Source organism: Oryzias melastigma, linkage group LG8 (genome assembly GCF_002922805.2).
Source record: "Oryzias melastigma strain HK-1 linkage group LG8, ASM292280v2, whole genome shotgun sequence".
Taxonomy (NCBI): domain Eukaryota; kingdom Metazoa; phylum Chordata; class Actinopteri; order Beloniformes; family Adrianichthyidae; genus Oryzias; species Oryzias melastigma.
This window is the reverse complement of record NC_050519.1, coordinates 4,883,189-4,904,831: the sequence shown is the minus strand read 5'-3', so window position 1 is coordinate 4,904,831 and position 21,643 is coordinate 4,883,189. Positions and strand designations below refer to the sequence as shown.

The following is a 21,643-nucleotide window of genomic DNA, read 5'->3' as shown; positions in this document are numbered from 1 at the left end:
TAATATTGCAAAGATTCTGCAACTCATAGAAGTTATAAAAATTGATCTAAAGATTATGATAATAGGTTTTTGATAATCAATATTAAAGCTTTACTTTTTTTTTACTTGATGCTGCATTTCCAAAGGGGGCTAAAAACATCCAACCATTCATCCAGAGAAGTTGCAGAAATAATTAAAGCTGTGACTGCAGGGGCAAACTCCCCATTAGGCAAAGGTAGGCGATGGCGTGGGGCCCCGACCACGTTGGGGGTCTCAGTGTCTAAATAGTTTCCACAACAATTATTATTTAAGTGTGTCACAAAAACCCCAAATCACTAAAATGGTATAGGACTGCTTATGTGAAAGTGTTTTATTAACCCCCAGCCTTTCTTAAAGCAATGGAACATTCAAGCAACAGTAAGTTAGCAAGCTAAGAAAAACTTTTAAAGAGATAAAAAACAAAAAGAAAGCAAGAAATTTGTTGCTGCAGTGCTGCAGGAAGACAAAACAGGAACTTGAACAACATTATAATAAAATATTCAAAATGTTGTGAAGACAGTCATAAAATTGTGGGAAAATGATCAAAGTTGATCTGGAATAAAATAGTAAAATGTTTTCATTAAATTAGTACTTTTTTTATTCCATGTAAAATTACAACTTTTTAAGTCATATATTTATGATTATGTTCTTGTGAAATTGTGGCTTTAAAAAAAAAATAATTGTAGGACTTTAGTCTCATATATTTATACATTTAGTTTCTTTCACGTTAGCTCTAATACTCCATCATAAAAAAATGAACAAAAAAGTAAAGAAGAGGCAAAAGTGGACGAGGCTTTTCAATGTATGCGGCTTGATAGTGAACTCTTATGTATTTTTGTGTCTTTTGCTTCCTTTTGTCAAACCTGACTTCAATTAAAATAAACACTGCAGAGGGCCCCCTGTTTTTGTCCGCCTGGGGCCCCCAAACTGCTAAGTCCGCCACTGTGTGAATGGCATTATGTGGTCTGCAGGCACTACCCACCTCCGCCCTCACAGGCTGAGCAGGTGCTACACTCCCTCACTCTCCCCCTCTGCCCCCGTCACCCAACACTTTTTTTTTTTCAAAATGGCTGCTTTTCTGTTGGTTTTATCTCCATAGCAACCATTTTATTTTTTGGTCGCATGGAGATGACGAACAGGTCTATGCAATTTTTAGGAGAATTTGCAAAAGTACATTTTTGGATTTCCTTGGCAACGGAAGTTTTTTGTTAACCCCGCCCGCATTCCCAGCATGTTCATATCACATGTCATGTTATATTGTGCAGCTAGAATGAAGGCCCCATGTGTTAAAGTTTCATAATAAGGGGCGGCCGTGGTGCAGTGGTAGGGCGGTCGACTCCTGATCAGAAGTGAGCGGGTTCGACTTCGCCTTGCCCGCCCATGTGTCGAAGTGTCCTTGGGCAAGACACTGAACCCCGAATTGCCTCTGGTGGGAGGTTGGCGCCAGTGTTCGGCAGCGGAGCCACCACCAGTGTATGAATGTGTGTGTGAATGGGTGAATGGGTCTGTGACTGTGAAGCGCTTTGGGCCCTCGAAGGAGGGTAGAAAGCGCTATACAAGTATACGCCATTTACCATTTACCATTTATTCTGATAAAGAATATTGCAAGAATACCACTCTCTACTTTAATGCTGTTTAAAACCAACATTTTTCCTCAAATAACTTCCCAATAATCCTCGAGGAGTTATGAGGCAATAGATTGAAATCCCAAAGAGGAGTTTACATTTGTAGATGGTTCTAAGGCAGGAGTATCCAAACTTTTGCAAAGAGGGGCAGATTTGGTGTGATGAAACCGTGTTCGGGCCAACCATTCGGCCTGCATTCCTGAACTATTTTAATAAGATTAAATGCAAAGGAACATTTTTGTTGCAGTGGTATTTTCATCATCCTCATAGAACACAAACACATCCAAATATGTCTTAACCAAAAATCACTGAATTCCATAAAATGAAGAAAAAGTCAGTCTGGAAAAAAAGAATTGATCAGCATTACATCTGACTTCATATAAAGTGTTATATTTAATTCACTATTAAATGCTCACTGTTTGAACAGTTTGAACATGATAACTTAACAGTTATCCTTTTCAGTACTGTAGTTTTAATCACACACAAATAAACCCTGCCATTTTAGAATGTATTGACCTCTCTTTTGTGGTGTTTTCATTTGATTCATGGGTTTGTGTGAAAAAAAATGCTTCTGTGCCATTATAAGACCTTCCAGTTTTTTTTAATTTTCACTCCATCCCAGTTAATTTGTCAAAGTTAGCATGTCTCGTGTAGTTGTTTCATTAAAAGGATTTGCCCATTTCCACTTTCCCTCGTTTGCAGCCAATTTAAAATCAAGTAATCGTACACACAGTTCTTGAAAAGTGTAGGATGCCGGAGATTATTGATTTTATGACATGAGCTCGCGGGCCGGTGAAAAACTGTGGGCCACACTTTGGACATGCCTGTTCTAAGGTGCTCTTTCTTTAGAGTTACATCAGGAGAACGGCCTCTTCCTGAGGTCAAAGGTCCATAAAACTTTGATTGTGGTTGTAGTTGATTGCTCGAATTAAAGGTTTTCTTTTTCCATGCTGCAAAAAATGGCCACCAAGCTATAGGTCCTGTGGCCATCCCATAATAATTTAAAAATGTTTTTGATATCCCTAACATGTATGTTTTGGTTTGTCTCTTGATTTTAAACTTTTTTACTTTTTATACCCATGAAAGATGTGGTCCCTATGCATTTGATGGTTTTCTTTTTTTTAAAGGTTGGGTCATACCTAATTTTGCCTAATTTCCCAGCCTGGGATGAATAAAGTATTTCTATTCTATACACAATCCCCAAGATTTCTTTTCACTGGGTACTAGTGTTTGTAAACTTTGAGTTTTTAAGTTTGTGTCAGGAATTTTCAGGAATTTCATCTGCACAGAGGTGCAGTAAGAAAGGATAATTATGAAAACAATCTGATCCTTGTAGTCCAGGATCACCAGCGTTTGATAAAACGTGAAGTTATTATATACCTCAGATATTCTCCAAAATAGAAGTATTTGTTATTTAATAGATCACATAAGTTACTGCCTTGCAGCCTTCTTCTTCCAGTTAACTCCTTGATGCTTATTGATGCATTAAAGCATGTCAGCTCCAAACTTACCATCATTTAGCACCGACTCTAAACCAAAAATAGAAGTGACTTTTTGTCATACCTGGAAATAAATTCAGGCATCGAGGTATTCTTGTGGAAAAAATCTGCTTGATCACTGAAATGAACTGGTAAATTCTCCACCAAACTGGATTATTCTCAGCCGGTCTTGATGGTAAATCCAGTTTTCTGTGTGAGATTGATGTGAACTTGAAGCCCTGTAAGACTGATGTGATTTGGTACAAACCTTGAGCGCTACATCTGTAATATTACAGTTAAATCTACTTTACGGTTGTGAGCTGAAAAGTTAAAGAAAAGTATCTGCACCGCTGCAAAGACAAGTGGCACAAAATTCCACACGTGTCAGATAAAAGAACTGAAGTATACGATTCTGTTTACTGGAAAAGAATGAAAAGTGTCTCCATGGAAACTAAGGAGACTATAAGAAAGTTAGAAGAGCTTACTCATACGAGACAATTTTGTTAATAACTTCTCTTCCTGAAACCCTAGATGAAGCTAATATCCCAGAGAAATTAATATCCAGGTTTTCATTAAAGAAGAAATGATGCTGCTGTGTGTGCATGAATCAGCTGCTGTTATCTGTGAAGTCTTACTGGGTTCTGTGATGGGATAATAGGAATTATGGGTGTGCACGTACGGCCTCTAAAATACAATTAGATTCTCATAATTGCTTCTATTAAACAATGAAATACACAAGGAGTCCTTCCGTTATTTCCTGTCATAGTTTGTTTTTATTTGTGTTCATGGGATTTGAACAAAATAGTAACTTGGTTCTGAAATTTTTACATAAGTGCGTCCTCCTGTTCTGTCTTTAATCTGCGTGCACCATCTTTGTGCACTGGACTTTGTGCCCAAATAAAAAAACAACTTGAAAAACTCAAGTTGAAATATTGGGGTTAAGCTGAAAATAAGGTTTAATTACAACTTTATGCAATTCTACTATAAACTAAATTATTCTCAGCCTTAAATGTTCTGTTTTTAAGTTTCAGTTCCAGTTTTGATAATGAAGTTTGTATTAGAACTGCAAAAAAAGTTTTAGACATTGAAATTTCAGCTTTAATTCTTCAAGTTGTTTTATTGGGTTTGAAATCTCTGTGGCCCCAATTTGGCTCAATGTATATCCACCCTTAAGGGAAATTGCGACTGAGGTAATATTATAGGGCTTAATTTAGTCGAGCACTTTCTGCTCTTGGATACATTTACATTGTTTCTTAAATATTTTCAGTTTGGAATGTATTCATTTTGTTTTAAATTTTGAATTGAATGTATTGTGAGCTGTCACTTGAGGGAACGGTGACTAGAGTTGGAGTTGAGTCGCTGTGTTTATATGTGACTGGGTGTGTTTAAAATGTTATATATATATATATATATATATATATATAAAATGACCAAAATATATATATATATATATATATATATTTTGGTCATTTTTTTCCGTTTGTATTTTATTGTTGTATAGTTGTATTTTATACTATTTAAGGGCTAAATCCACTTTTAATTTTGTTTGAATAAATAAAATAAAATAAAAACAACAGAATTAAAATATCAGCTTCAACTGAAAAGTAAAGCAATAAACTTTCAGTTTTATGGTGTAAATTAGACTTATGAGGCAATAGGAACATCTTTTCTTTGAAACTAGGCTGTAACTAAGTGCAAAAGTTGGTATTTTTAGGTCTGCTTCAAAATAGATGACTGAATGTGGAGGCTTTAAGGTAACATGATAGAGGACTGTTTTTACATTGAGAACTGATGCATTTGTAATGTAATTTCTGATTTTTGTCTTTTCTGTAACCAGCAGGTTTGATACTATAGCACTAAAAACTGTAGTTCTACATCAAATAGCAAACTCTGAGTGGAAACGGCAATCAAGGCCTTGAAACTGATCCTGAAATTGTAAATTTATTATCAAAGTCTGCCTTCATATATATTTAACTATTATATTTATATTATGATATGATATATTTTAGTTGTAAACTACATTTAAATGACAAAAATAGTTCAATTAAAGTGACATGATGAAGCATTAAAGCCATTTTTTGTCACATGCTGTCTGTAAATCCTGTTTTTGAAGGACACTTTAAGGCTTCTCCGCTTTAGTTAATGTTTAATTGGCAACACTCGGCACAGATCACATCAACAGAAACATTTGGACAGCATTACACACCATAATAGCGCTCTGGTGCTTTACACTTCAAAAGCTTTCATGGATTGGCTGTCAGTCGGCTGGCAGCAGAGAGCCTCCTCAGCCCGTCTGTGACGGCACAAACGGAGACCCGGCACAGCCAACGGCACAAAGATGAGGCTTGAATCCCGATTTTTATTTACCGTTTTAACATTTTTCTTTGATGTCTGTGAGGGGAAGTCGACCTTGAAACAATTCATAAAACTTTAAATGACAGCTGGAGGTCCAGGTCATTTGCTTTTCTTCATTTAATGATATCAGATAATTGCATGTCACTGTTGGCTGTATTTGAGTTAATTGCTGTTTTTTAACATTCTTCCCACATTCGAAGGCAAAAAAAGGTCAAACTGCATGATGACATGGAGCCCTCTCTAGAGAGGGGCACTTAGACTGCAGGACGCCATCCTGCTTCTTCGTATTGATCACCTTTAGGTTTAAAAATAGGGAGAACGATGGAGCAAGGCTAATAGTGCAGTGTTTATCAAACGGGTCAAAATGTGTTAAAAATTTGACTCTGATTTGAGAAGAAAATTGTACGAGCTGAAGCATCAATTATGTTTTTTTAAACTTTTTTTTTTGACTCCCTGAGCTTCAGGATCTTGTTGAATCATTTTTAGCAAGCCTGGGAGGCTGTGAAGAGCAGACTGTCAGATGGAGAGATAATGGTGCTTTATGATGGATCCTGCTAATGAAATGCCACTAACTGTAATGAGATCAGTGAAAAGTGAGGTTTTGACCTCCTCGAAAGGGCAGGGAGCATGTCGAAGACTCTGCGGAGGATTCTGGTAATGTCTGGGACTCCTGACCTTCGGCGCCTCCCCCTCTCGGCTCCGGACACGCTTGCTTCCTTTTTTCCAGAATAAAAGCCTCTTGGTACCAGCTGCGACACAACATGAATCACAAAGAAGCACACAGTGAAAATGCCAAAATGCTAATGCCAACATTTACCAGAGGCTACGAGGTGGGGCTGTTCAAACAGCAGGGGGGCGGGGGCGAGGTCAAGAAGAGGATTAGTCATTCACTCCGAGTCTCAGAGGTTTACAGATTTGTGAATCGAGATGATGCGCAAAATAATTCTGACATGGAGACGGCAGTCTTCTGAGTTTTCTTGCAAACACTTTTTAAAATATTCTTTTATTATTGCAACGCCACATATTTAGCTTTTGACTTAAATGCATGATCCTCAACACTTTAAATGACGATCCCGTCACCTTTTGGTCTATTTTTAAAGCATTCTCAGTGGTCTTATTTATGATTAGGCCATTTTTAGACAAAATCAAAAACTTGTGTTGTTTTCTAGGACATAGTTTCTGCAGAGTGGCAGGAATTCTTTAGAAATTCACCTATGAGTTGTGGGCGGGACCAGTGCTGGTCAACAACTCAACAACTAGACCCCTAAAACAAAATTTATAAAAAACTACAAACTTTTTTTTTTTTTTACCTTGAAAAGGAAATTTTACACATTTTTTTTTGAATGATCAGCTCTGAATTTCAACATTTAAATTAGTTGGTAAGCTTTAAATTAGGTGCACTGAAGACAGAAAGCAACAAACGCTAAATAAGTATTTACAATAAAGTTGCCGGTTTACTTAAAAATAATCTTTTTGTGTTTTTAACATGTTCTTGTAGCAGAGGACCTACATAAAATAATTTAAGATTAAAACTGCTTTACTGAGTATTTAAATAAGGAGCAGATGAAAACCAAATGCTTGAATTATTCAGACTAATGATGCAGCTACTGAAATGGGCGTGCCAAAGCTCACCTTTTTCCTCTCCAAAAGAAAGACGTTCTTTCAAACCACTTGTGGGTCCGGATATCTTTGACTCCCCTTAAGGTTTTTCAGTGTGAGACTGTCCATTAAGGCAACGTCACTTTGGACAACAACTGTCGCTTGTAGCTGTTGTTGCCACTGCAGCTTTTAATCTTTAAATAAAAGCCGATTATAACTAACAAAGAGAGGATGTAGGAGGTCCGAGTGAAGATGGAGAAAACACTTCAGCAGCATTCGGATAGATCTATTAGCGCCTCAATTTTCCTCGGCTGTGCTGGTATCTGACTCACAACTGTACAGCTGGAGAGCTCCAATATTGCGTGCCGTTGTTTTGCTACGCTAATGTTAGCTTGGGGTTGTCAGAAGCTGTAAACTAGCGTAATAGAGTGTAAGCAAAGGCTTGATGGGACATTAGCGGAGCTAACTTCTCCACTAACTGTCTCGCCCACAACCCAGAATCGGATTTGTAATAAAAATATGCCTTAAAAATCAAAACAGGATCTTCATTTTGGCTAAAAATTCAATATTTAAAAGACTACCGGGAATTATTTTACAATGGAAAAAAATATAGTTGGAGTGAACCAGAGTTTGTTTCCCTCCGATAATCTGGTTTTCAATCCGATACATCCAAGTGGACCCTGGTCAGGGACCAGGAACAACTCTCTGACCCATGTTTCCAGGGGGTTTCAGTGTATTTCCTAGCGGTCTGACCTCTGGTTCGCTCCAAGTTTCTTCAGACTGAACAGGCTCTGTTCTCGGAGCAGAACTGGACTAAAAAAGCAACGTTTTATGTGATGTAAACGGACCAGAAAATGACGAGGAGCAACGATGAGACACAGTAACTCATCGTAATGTGGTCAGATGAATGCAGGCTCATTTAAACAAATTTTAACGTGATGCACATCGATTCCCAAACTGTTTTCCCCACAATCTGTCATAGACATTTATCAGCGAACCTTCTTAGCTGTCGTCTCCTCAGTAGCCGCCTCCACCGTACTAAAGCAGCAGTAAAAAGTGTTTTATCTGACGTTGAAACAGATGTTCAATTAGTTCAGCAAAAAATAAAGTTTGAATAGGTGCACTATCCCGACGAGAATTGAAAAGCTTAGGACTTATTCCATTATTCTTCCTCTTTTTGGATAGCCCCACCCTTGTAATTCTTGGCAAATGATTGAAGAGATCTTTAGTCACATGGCTTTGTTTGCAAGCTTTGGTTTAAAACAGAAATGTCTAGTTGAAGCCAGTCTGAACACAGACCAAGAGTTAGGTTTAGGACTTGATCCAGACCAAATTAAAAGGTCAAATTAAGTACTTTTCCAGTCTGAATTCACCCTAAAACTACTCAGATCTTGACTTTTCTGATCTTAAATCCAGCACAATCTTTAATCATTATATATCTCATGGTCAAAGCTGATTGGAGCCAAAACGAGATGTTCTTGAGCTGCATCTGAAATATTAAAAATAAAATTAATACTTTAAAATACTCCTATATAAACAAGCTCATTAAAATCAAGATTTTTCAAAGTCACTGACACACATAATCATTGAACCAAATCTTTGTAGTTTGGGAGTTTCATACATTTTCCTTAAGATAAAAAAGCCACTTTTAACTCTACTCAACCACCTTCTCAAGGTGAGTCAACTTCATCCCCCACACAACATATTAGCTAATGTTGATTTAATTATTGGACTAACTTATGTGTTTTATACTGTATATTAGCGGACAATGACACATGGGGGATTTAGGGGGAAGTCAATATAATTCTGGAGCCTGAAGCGGCTCAGACGGGAAATGAAGACGCACATGGATTTATATGTCTGAAATGTTGGCATCAGAATGGAGCTTGGGTATTTTCTACATCACAAAAAGGATATTTTTCAAATGGGGATTTATCGTTTTCTTCTGATTCACAACAATTTGAATAATGACAAACTAAGAAATGTAATTTTTAGTTTATTTTTTTTTTTTATTTCTCTGTCTTCAGAAAAATGCCACGAGAACAAATTAAAAGCATGATTTTCCTCCATTCGTGATGCTTGATCCAGCACATCATTCCTTCACTCTGTAGTGCAGAACCCATCTTTGTCCTACATTGTGTAAAGATTTATCATTTGACAGAACATCACCTCGAGATTTTATGCATGAAGAACCATCACACATAACACCATTTCCTTTTATTTACGCACTTTATTTCTTCTGAGGAAAATGTGTTTTTTCCTTACAAAATATCCAGTCTTTCCTCCTCTGTCATTTCTGTCCTCTTTTCTACGCTCCATTGAAAAGTCAATGAGTTGCATGAGAGAAGAGACATTTGAGAGCTGTCATCTTCCTCCTTTCATCTTTCCTTGCTGGTTAAGTCTCCGCAGAGAGGTCAGAGGTCGAGCAAAGACATCAGGAGAATTCAGAGGAGGCAGAAACACAACTATTCCGCTTTCATTTACACCTTCCCGTCTTCTAGCTCGGCTTCATCCCTCATCTCTGCTGCCTCTCCCATGGAAATAGTGGCATGAATTCTCACCTGAAAATAGTGTTTTCTTTCTGAAAAGGAGACATTTACACAGAATAAAGTGGTGTCAGTTTTTCCCCAAAGATCTTTCTTTTGTCCAACTGTTTTTCCATTTCCTACAGCTAAAAAAAACAATGTCGAATTACTGTTAATGCACTCTTCAAGCTCTAAAGCATCTCTGCAGCTTTAGAGACAACGTAGCAGAAGAAAAAAAACTGAGTTATTATTTCTATTATTGTTGAGAAATCATTTCCGTGGCTAATCTCCTTCCAAAGGATGGAGCAAAGTCACACTGAGTACTATATTTTTCATATATCTTTCTGTTTAATTGAAGAGTCACAGCTCTGCAGGATTAAAATTTAAAGGGTTGAAGGGAGCAGCCGGCGTTGGTGAAGCAACAAAGGAAATTGATTTTGTGCCCCACATCGTTTCATGCCGCTCCTGGCAGGAGCACGGATGGCGAGGCACGGTGCCATGTAAGGGTGAGCCAGGGTGCAATATACTTCCCTCTGTTCCTTTATGTCTCCGTGGAAGGTAGCCAGGGCACGGGCCGTTAGGAGGCTGGAAAAATGGAAGCAGAGCACGGATAAACACATCCTTTATTTTGAATGGAAATCTGGTTTCAGTTCAGAGTCGGAGGCCATTATTTGTAAAAGAACCAAATGGATTATTTGAATAACAACAAACAGAGATGACAAAATAAAGCTGCTTTTAGAAAGTTTGTTTTAAATTGGGGCTGTGTTTTATTTCAAGCAATTTAAGCAAAATATATAAATAAAATGCCCATCAAATGTGTTTAAGTTACTAATTTATAAACTAATTTTCACAAAAATAAAAGAAAAATGCTGCTATCTTCTTGACTTTATTATTGCTACTAATCATAAAAAGGCATATTTGCATTTATGCATACAATAGATGTACTGGAGACACTTTGAATCCATTAAATATGATGATTGTAAAATAGTTTAATTAATTTCTTGAAAGGGAGAGGAAGAAGCGAAATTATATTACTCCACCGCTATTAAAGTAATTAATCTACCAAAGTTTAGACGGACCCAAAAGTTTAATTACTTTTATTATTTATATAAAACCATCTAAAGCGATTGTAATGTAAAAAAAAATACTGCATATGAAAATCTTATAAAAGTAACAACAAATCACCTGATACACACAAAAAACGCATTTACTCACAAATCAGATGTGCGATTCTTTTCAAGTCTCCAAGTTTGAATAGAGAAACTTTAGTGTTGAGTGTTTTAAAACAAATATTTAGGCTTTTTATATTAATTACCTGGCTTACCGATTTAAGGATGTGGGAAAATGTCAACTTTCACTGGACATTATTTGAAAAGAAAACTCTAATGACCCAGCATTCAAGAGGCATTTAAACAAAAATGTGAAAAGTCTCACATCAGATTTGTGAGTAGATGCAGTTTTGTGTGTATTTCAGATGATTTAAAGATTTGTGTGTGTGCGTGTGTGGAAATTAGGTGATTTGTGTGTACTTTTTTTAAGGATTTATGTGTGTGGATATCAGAAGATTTGTGCGTACTTTTTAAAGATTTGTGTATGTATATTAGGCGATTTGTACGTACTTTATAGAGATTTGTGTGTGTATATCAGGCGAATTGTGCTTACTTTTTAAAGATTTGTGTGTGTATATCAGAAGATTTGTCTATTCTTTTTTAAAGATTTACACACATATCGTTAAATATTTTAAAGATGTACATTGGGCGGATTTGTGCACACGTTTTAAAGATTTGTCGGTGTATATTACGCGATTTTTAAAGATTTGTGTATGTATATTAGGCGATTTGTACATACTTTATAAAGATTTGTGTGTGTATATCAGGCGAATTGTCTATTCTTTTTTAAAGATTTACACACATATCGTTAAATCTTTTAAAGATGTACATTGGCAGATTTGTTCACACTTTTTAAAGATTTGTCTGTGTATATTACGCGATTTGTACGTACTTTATAAAGATTTGTGTGTGTATATCAGGCGATTTGTGCTTACTTTTTAAAGATTTTTGTTTGTGTGAATATCAGAAGATTTGTCTATTCTTTTTTAAAGATCTATGTGTGTACATTGGCCGATTTGTGCACACTTTTTAAAGATTTGTCTGTGTATATTGCGTGATTTGTACGTACTTTATAAAGATTTGTGTGTGTGTATATATCAGGTGATTTGTGCTTACTTTTTAAAGATTTATGTATGTATATTAGGCGATTTGTACGTACTTTATAAAGATTTGTGTGTGTATATTACGTGATTTGTACGTACTTTATAAAGATTTTTGTTTGTGTGAATATCAGAAGATTTGTCTATTCTTTTTTAAAGATCTATGTGTGTACATTGGCCGATTTGTGCACACTTTTTAAAGATTTGTCTGTGTATATTACGTGATTTGTACGTACTTTATAAAGATTTGTGTGTGTGTGTATATCAGGCAATTTGTGCTTACTTTTTATAGATTAGTGTTTAAATCAGAAGATTTGTCTGTACTTTTTAAAAGATTTATATGTGTATATTGGGCGATTTGAGCGTACTTTTTAAAGATTTATGTGTGCATACCAGGCGATTTGTGTGTACTTTTTAACGATATGTGTGTATATTGGGCGATTTGTTTGTGCTTTTTAAAAGCTTTTGTGTATGTTGTTTTAAGCTCCTGTAATTTAAAGTTGTGCATGTGTTATTGTATTTTTAGTGTAGAATGTGAATACACAATTGCAAGTACACAAAATGACACACAAAATACATTGTATGAGACAAATCAAGAATTACGCACTCACAAATTGAAAGTCTACTTTCTCTCCATACTCGTCTGAGCTCCCATCCACCTCTAAACCGTTTTTGCTAGCTGGCTCCAATATTGCTTGCCTCTTTTGTTGCACCGCTAACGTTAGCTTGGGGTTGTGAGAAGAGAATAAAAAATGGTTTGTGGTCCAGCACACAACACAGGGGCATATTTCTGATTATCTGCTTCTGTTCTGCAGAAACTATGTACTACAGGTTTTTTGATCTTGCCTAAAAATAATATAACCATTAATAAAAAGACTACTGGGGAGGCTTTTACAGTAAATAAAAATATGAGTGGCGGGGAACTTTAAGTTTTGTGTGGTGATATTTGCCTTTCTGTGTGTCAGAAATGTTCAAGCAGGTGGATTATTTCCACTGGAGCTGCTGTGACACAACACCTGTTTATGCTGAGCAATGACAGAAGCTCGAATCTGTTTTAAACGCAAATGTCATCCTTTTTTTTCCCTGCAATCTTGGTAAACAAATAGAAAATGTCGCATGATTGTCTTGCCAATTTTGTCAAAACATCCAGTTGTTGTTTTGAAAGGTTTTCTCTGTTTGCATTTTATTTGTTTTTTTTTATTTTAAATAACTTGGATGTTTTTTAGTATTTTGAAAATGTAATAGAATCCATCAAACTGATAAAGATGGTTAGACTGTGTTGGCATAAAACAACAAACAATGACACAAAAAAGTGTAACATTTGCCTGACAGCTGAATGACTCAATTATTGACCTTACCGAATACATTTGTGTTGCTGATCTACATAGTCTGGTTATGCTGTCATTGTGCCTGGGGGGCCTCTGGCCTGAGCCGACTCCTCTGGGCAAGCTGGCATGCTTGTAATATCACGACCTGCAGTCAGTCACTTGGGGTGCTGCTGACAGGCCACAATGTGCAAAGCTGACCTTTCGCTTCTCATTAAAGTGTGTTTCTTGCAGCCAGATGTGGCGAAGCTGCTCACGGTGTCCACAGAGAAGGGCTAATGCCCCGGAGCTCTCCCTCCTGTGACAGATCCTCGTCTTTCTCGCTCGCTCCTCCTTTGCTTTGTGTTTGTCTCTTGAATGTGTGAAGTTCTGATACCCGGCTGAGTGCTTCACAGGCTGCTGTCCAGGAGGAATTTGAAGTGCACAGCAAAAACGTCCTTCAGCACAAGTGCAGAAGTGGAAAACGGCTCACATGGGTTCTTTTTCTTTTCTGTTCGTCTCTGGACTAAAACAGTCTCGTGGGAATATTGCCAGACAATAAAGTCAAACTAGCTCTGTTATTATTGTTTAAACCAGTAGTCTCCAACCTTTTTCAGGTCACAGACTGGTTTAACATCAGACACAGACCAGTCTGTACGAGGCTTTTTTTATTTTTTTAGCTTCCAGTTTCCCTTAACGTTTTGGGTAAAATTATCTTCATCCTCTGTAAAATATCTGCAGCTGCTTTAAACTTTATGTGTTCACTGGATTTTGTGTAAAAAAACAGAAAAATGTTATCTAGATCTTCTCTAAACCTATAACTGTGGAAGTGGAAGCTAAAAAACCAAAAGTCAACTTCAGCCTCCTCCAACTTTATGGTACGACAGATTTAAAAAACTATCACAAAAACTGGTAGTTTATAAAAAAGTTTTAGCAACTTTATTAACAGCTTTATTAGCAGCGTCCTTGTAACATTAGACAGCCGGTTGCTGAATATTATGCATTAATATTGTGGTATATGGGTTTTTGTCTTTTATTTTGAAAGGCTCTTTTTCTGTTTCCTCTCTGGATTTGAACATAAACTTTTCAAATATGTTTGTTTTTTTGTTCTTTTTTTTTCTTTGCTATTTTAGTTTTTTTTTATTTAGTGGTCATTGTAGCCACTTTTGTTTGTATTTTTGACTTGACACTCATCAAAAATGAGTCGGATGTGGCGAATCAAATCCAGTTGTTTCCCAAAAGGATGTCTTTAGGAATAAAATTACAAATATAAAGGAAAAAAATCTAATCTTTTCTCTTCGGCTCTGTACCAACTGTTCCACGGACCGGTACCGGTCCTCAGCGCACTGATTGAAATGACCGTGAGATATTTGAAAGCTACATTCTTCAAATGGATTTTATGCAAAGAAAATTGCTGGTTAAAGAGCTTCTTGTGATTTAAAACTAATTTATTGTGCTGGATGACTGGATTTTTTCTGTGATGCAACAAACAGATCATTTGTTTCTCCTCCTGACCTTTAACAAAATGTTCAATTTAAGCTAATTCTCCAGTTTCTTTATTTTAGCTGCAGCCCAGATCACAAGCAGCCTCTTTGTAATTGTCTTATAATGACGAGTCCATCAGAGCAAATGTGGATTTTGTTAATGTACCTTGTGTATTGATGATTGAAGAATATTGGGAGTCGAGCAGAAAAATAACTGGCATTTATAGACGAGAAAGCATAAAGATGTTTTAATGGATTCAGTAACATTTCTAATCATTTGCATGTTCTTGATATAAAAAATGATCAATATGTCTGTGAGGACGACGTTTGGGGATAACTGCTTGTCACAGTTGTCATCAAGCAAAAATCTTTAAAAAATGGTCATGAAGACTGTCTTTAGGAAAAGTGTGAAATCTGCTCTGCTGGGTCAGCATCACAATGACCCCTGCTGAAATAATGAGTCCCTGCAGCTGTGAGTGAACAAGCTGCCTTATCAGAGTGGCTGCAGGGCAGAGCAGAGGGGCTCTGCTCCATGAGCGCGATTGGAAAACTATCTCACGTCTCTGACGTTGGTTGTGTTATTTGTTGACTCTCGGCGGCGTCGGGAGAGAAGGAGATTGCTTTTAAGAGCCTTAACACATATTACAAAGCTGTCACTGCTGGGAGCGCTGACAGCTGATTCCTATGTGGGGGTGTGATGCTCAGAGACGCAGAGCATGCTAAGACTGTTGTCACAAAGGTGAGGGGTGGACAGACATACCTATGATTCTGGAGCTGCCATCCACAGGCAGACGGATCCACCTGCTGTAAATATCCAGCCTGATCTGTTGTGCAGCAATCAGCACCAAACCTGGAATGGAAAGCCGTCCATCTTTTCTTAAGAGGTCAAATTAGGCGGATTTTTACAAAAGGTGCAGATTCTAGCTGAAAATCAGTTTGTGCTGCTGATTGAGTTTCACTGTTTGACTCAAATGAAGGCTTGATTAAAGCTCTTCAGAATGTAGCCATAAGAACACCTGGTCTATTCATTTATCTGGCCACATTGGTGCAGGGGATTGCGTGAATTGGGAGACGCTTTTCAAAATGCACGTTTGATCTAGACTCGCATATAAAGAAAAGGAATGTAATTGGTTAAAAAATGAGATTCCAATACTTCTAAGAACTACTGGAAAGTTTCATCCTGCAACATCATCTCTGAACAAAGGTGTTCATTGGTTTGCAAGAAAAACAGTCTGCTTTAGCTTATAGTGATACACATACCTGAAATTACTTTGATCTTTTTCTTATATGGTTTTTGAAAAAAAAAAAGTCCAGTAATATAAAATAGATTAAGTTCTTGGACTTGTGTACCAGATCTACACCCTCTTCAGGGTGCTGGAGGTTCTGTGGGAGTTCGCTCATCCAGTCCATATGTGGAGAAGACATTCGATGTGGTGTCATGTGGAGGGTGCTCTGGGAGTACGGGGTCCAAGGAGCCTTACCGATCTCTGTATGACCAGAGCAGGAGCCAATGGCTTCAGACCTAGTCCCGGTGCATGTTGGACTCCAGCAGGGCTGTCCTTCATCCCTGGTTCTATTCATAATCTTTACAGACAGAATTTCAGAATTTATCAGGGTTTCCTCTCTGGTCTTTGCAGATGATGTTGTTCTGTTGGCTTCATCGAGGCAGGACCTCCAGCATGTATTGGAGTGGCTGGGATGAGGGTCAGCACCACTAAGTCTGAGGTCGTGGTTCTTGACCAGAGAAAGGTAGTCTGCCCTCTCTGGGTGGGTGGAGTGCTCCTGACCCATGAGGAGGAGTTTAAATATCTTGGGGTCTTGTTCACGAGTGAGCGAAGATCAGAACATGAGATTGACAGGCGGATTGGAGTGCTGTCCACCATTGTGGTGAAAAGAGAGCTGAACCAAAAAGCAAAAGCCTCTATTTAGCAGTTCTCACCTGTGATCCTGAGTTCCTGGATCATGACCGACAGAACGAGGTCCCGAATACTAGCGGCTGAAGACAGCTTCCTCTGGAGGGTGGCTGGGCGCTCCCTTAAAGACAGCGTGAGAGGTGGGTGACCCAGAGAGAGCTCAGAGTAGAGCCGCTGCTCCTCCACTTCCAGAAGACCCAGTTGAGGTGGCTCTGGCCTCTAGTCCGGAAGCATCCTGGATGCCTCCCTGGAAGGTGTTCCGGGCATGTTCCAATGGGTGGAGGCCCCGGAGAGACTGCGTCTCTCAGCTGGCCTAGGAACGCCTCAGGGGAGCTTGAGGATGTGTCCGGGGAGAGGGAATCTTTGCTTAAATTGCTGGCCCCACAACCCGGTTCCAGATGAGTGGAAGAAGATGGATGATTAAGCTCTGATTGTGTTTTATGTTCTTGTTCCATGTGATACTTTAGGAGTTCTATTGAAAGCTGCTGCAACAATGTAAACTTACAAGATTCTAATCTAATCTCCTCTGGATTAATTTCCTCTGTTTGATATAATTTTCATCTTATCTTCATTCAAAAGAATTTATGTTCATGATGAAAAAGCAATTTAAAAGCTACAAAATGAACACTGACATGTGAGACTTTCTATGACTGCTAATCAATTAAAGTTAAAGTCTCATCAGCTCTATCACACCGAGATATGTCAAATTTGTTCTCTGCATTTGACCCATCCTTGAAGAGGAGCAGTGAGCTGCAGACACCCCCAAATCCTACATTTTACTGCTGAGGGTCAAGCAGGGAGGGTTTGGATCCCGTGGATTTGAACACACGACCTGCCAATCTCAGTGCGTACACTCTACCACCAGGCCACTGAGTTAGTTTCGGATACACAGATGCTAAATTTAAAAAAATGTCTTCTAATATATTTTGGCACCCATATTTAACTAAATAAAACTGCTTTATATTTTGTATCTTTTACAAAGATTTTTGTTCATAACCAGTGTTTGAAAAATGGGGGCAATAAGTCAGATATCAACCAAAAACAACACAACTGCAGGGCAAAACATAACGAAGATGTTTGTAAATTAAAACCCAGGGTTATGGAGCCTCTAAAGTCATGACTTTTAACCTGAGTACTCTTTAAATTATTATTTTTTTTCAAATCACTAACGTCAAACAATGTTTCAGTTTTGTTAGTACATTTTAGTACTTGTAAAGGAGAAATGCATTTTGAGTATGAATTTATGGCATAGAAATAAAGTTATGCAAATCCCAAATAATCAGTGTCAGCTGTTAATTGGAAAATAAACCAGACCAGAACTCGATATGGTGTTCCTCAGGGTTCCCTTCCAGGACCCCCTACTTTGTAACGTTTCATGTGTTTATCTCTCACTACAAACAAACAATTTTTTTCTTATGATATACAAATGTCCAAAAAAAGACAATGATGGAAACTGTTGTGGTATATTTTAGTGGCATCCACAAGACTTGTTCAAACTCAACTAAAACAAAAGGATGTACAGAAAAGTTGAATCACTGCTCTTGGATTCTTACTGTCCAGTAACTGGTGATACTTGCATAAAAAAATGACCTAGTGATAAGTGGAGCGACGACAAGGGAAGATTTGCTGCAGGATTGATAATGAAATGGATGAAATGGACTCCAGGTGACAGAGGTCATCGCTGAGAGAAATGAGCTGGCAGGATGCAGAGAAAAAGATGGATTAGAAGTAATGACAAGAGCGAGCCGGTCACATTTGAGAAATATAAAAGGGAAATACATTTATATTTTGAAGTTTTAAGGGAAAATCTCTTGTTTTTGTTGTTTTTTTTACTCTTCTTTTTAAACTGAAACATTTCTGTGCGTATTCTTGAAGCAGCTTGAGCGTAAAGTGAAAATCATCGTCTTTAAAGTCTGACCACATCATCATTTGGCTCTTTACAGAGATCTTCCTGACCTCCACATTCAAGGATGAAATGGCAGACAAATCTTCGAAAGAACAGAAGAGAGGAGCGTCAAAAACGGTCCTGATGTTAATTAAATCAGACCAGCCTCGAACATTAGAGGTAAGTAGGTTAAAGGTGTTTACGATTCACTTCAGCCGCTCATGTAAAAAGTTTCTCTGACCTCATACACTGGATTTAACAGATTCTATACTTTTACAAAAATTGAAAATAATAATAAATCAGTGCGGTGTAGAAAAATGTGCAAACTCCAAAACTAAAACCAATTAAAAAGGCATCAAATCTGCTTATATATCTTAGCATATACAGCAAGTTTATTTAAATTAATGAGTTTTATAAGTTCTGTTCAATTTGACAATCCTCCACTTGGTAGAAATTAGACATTAGAGTTCATTAGTGTGCAAAAAAGACACTCTTCAGCTGCATTTATAATTTATATAAACAAGTTGGAGATTTTTTACTAAATAATGGCGTTGGTAAGACCGTCAGATTTTGCTGTTTTGTCAAATTAAACTTTGTGCAACTTTATAATAAATTCAAAAAGCAAATCTATAAATAAATAAGTTGATCTTAGACGGATTCTCTTTTTGAATTTAGCCTAATTAAAGATGAAATGCTTTCCTCTGATCTATTAAATCAAAAATTTAAGATCCTTTTTGAGGGCGTCTAAATTAAAATGACCTAAAAAGGTAAAGCTTTACATCGTGTTTCATCAGCTGCAGAAAACCTTCAGCATTTGGCATTTCACTGAATTGCAGTTGCTCTAAAGTCTCATTTAAAAAGATAATTAATTAATCAAAATGAATAATTTCATGTGGTTTTGGAGTCCTAATTTGAGACATTTCAGGAATCAAAATTGTCATTTTTGGCCAAGGAGTTTGTGAAACAACAGAATCCCTGTGCTCTTCAGTCGTTTAAGGAGTTTTGAAGTCAACGTTGAATAAAATAACAAAAAATTTGACTTAAAATTTGTTCTAGATTATCGGGGGAAACGAACTAGTTCACTTTAAGCGAACCAAATGTGTCCAATTAGATACTTTTTTTGTAGGAACATTTATGCAATGATGTGATTGTGAATAAGCATCAATAATAGTCATATTTCTATGCCAGCCATTGACTCGATATGAGAAGTGGAATGAGTGACTCCTCCCCCCTGACGTTCCAAAACAGGTAGTGCCCGCTATAGTTCCATGAGGCTGAAATCCCATAGACTTCTACTGCGAAATAACAGCTATAACAGTCATTCTATTTGTTAGAATAGCCATTCTGCTTCCTTTTTTTTTTACGTTTTTCATAATTTTGTTTTGTACATTATATTTTTATCTGCACTGCAAGTTATTTAAGTTATAAACTGACCAATCAGATGGCTCAATAAAAGTTAGTGGTCTCACATTGAATTTTCCATACAGATTTTGTGTTTGCTTTCGAGCAGAAGGGGTGTGGCCTTCCAATAAGCAAAAGTGGTTACCATAGAAATGTTGACTCAGAACAACCACAGCTTATTGACATTTGGTTCCATGGCAGTGTCTGTATTGCAAAAATAAAATAAAATAAAATAATTATCTTCATTTAATTGGAGCTGGAAGTAAATCAATTTCTACTCGATCAGTCCAGTTCTCATGTACAGTCAGTGGTGCTAACTCAGGGTTTAAATCTGCAGCAATACAAAAACAACAGATATTACTAGTTTATTTTTCCTTCTAGATCACATCTCTGACATGCACTTTTAAACTTTATCTCCTATATAAACATGAATAAAAATATGAAATAAGCTTATCTTTAACTTCAAATTCATGTTTTAATGGCCTATAACCAGCTGCTCTTTTAAATTTTCATGAAACTTCCTAAAAATTCAATAAACTCTTTCCTCATTTCTCTGATATGGAGGGCAGTTTCAGAAGGCGGAGCCTCGCTCCTATTTTTCAGTTTTGGGGTGGTGACCTGCAAACATGGAGGGTCTGGTGCTGGTTGTCTGGCAGAAGGAGCAGTCGGTAAGAAGACGGGGCATGGCTGACTCCCACACAGACACGTCAAGGACAACTGGCTGCATTAACTCTGTCCATTAGTGGCTGTCTCTCACATACAGGAAATGACAGATCGGGGCAGATGTGGGGAATTTATTAATATCTCAGCCTGTTTAGCTGCTTTGCTTGCTGGTTGCTTGTCAGGAGGCATCATCTGCATTGATGTGCAGCGAGCCCGTGGTTGGCTAAAGGAGCGAGCGTGTGTTTGTTGTGTGTCTGCATGTGATTAACATGGAAATGTGGATTTATGCCGTTCTGTGTTAGCATTAGGAAGGCTTGGTTTAAAAAAGGAACAAAGATTCAGAAAGTGTTTCTTATTATCTGCGGAGAGCAAAGCCATGACCAAATTAATAAAGAGAGCGTGCAGACGAGGAAACAAAAGAGGAAAGATTATTTCAAACGAGCCTCTAGAACGACTTCAAAACCCCCTTCCCAACCGCAGAAGGCGGAAACGGCTGTCAAGCCAGTTAATTACAAGAAACTCTTTGTTTTAGACGTAACTGCAAATCATTCCACTTGCCTTTAATTTTAAAATCTGTTTTAATAAGTTACTTGCAGAAACTAAAAGTCAATGATTAGATTGGCTGCCAAAAAATATGAGTTTGTGGGGAAAAAAATCAAATCTCTAAGTAACTAAAATATATATCAAAAATTGCTTCCTCCTTTATTTATTTTGAACAGGAATAACTTGTAAGGAGTGTTTGTATGTTTATAGAAGAGCTCTGGGCTTTTCTGAACGACCGGCCCACTGGCTAACTTTAGGCCCAAATGACGCATCCTAGTTGCTTTGCTTCGGCCCAGAAACTGGCCAAAGTTCTCCTGGGTCCTCACACTGACCCGAATACATGTTCACACAGTTCAAGTTTGATGAAATGAGTGCAGACTTTTAAAAAAATGTGAAGAAACACAGTGGGCCATCAGGAAAAGGAGTTTGAACTTTTAGATTTGAGGGTCATGTGATTCATAACTTCAGCTTTGGTGATGGAAGAAATGAGTTAAGTCTGATTTAATAGAAAATCTGCACATAGGGCGTTTTCATACTTAAAAGTAAAATATTTTTAGAGACCTGCATGAAAAAAAAATATTGCAATTATTTAAAGTAGCATTTCATCAGACCTATCTGTGCAAAATCCCACATGGAGTTCC

General features: G+C 37.4%; 1 protein-coding gene across 1 annotated transcript in view; it reads left to right on the top strand.

The window, feature by feature from the left end:
- znf281a (zinc finger protein 281a) overlaps window positions 1-21,643 on the top strand; it is a 149,407-nt gene that overhangs the window by 63,753 nt on the left and 64,011 nt on the right. The window contains 1 exon segment of the mRNA XM_036213159.1: window positions 18,454-18,575. The gene's annotated coding sequence lies outside the window, so the exon portion shown is untranslated.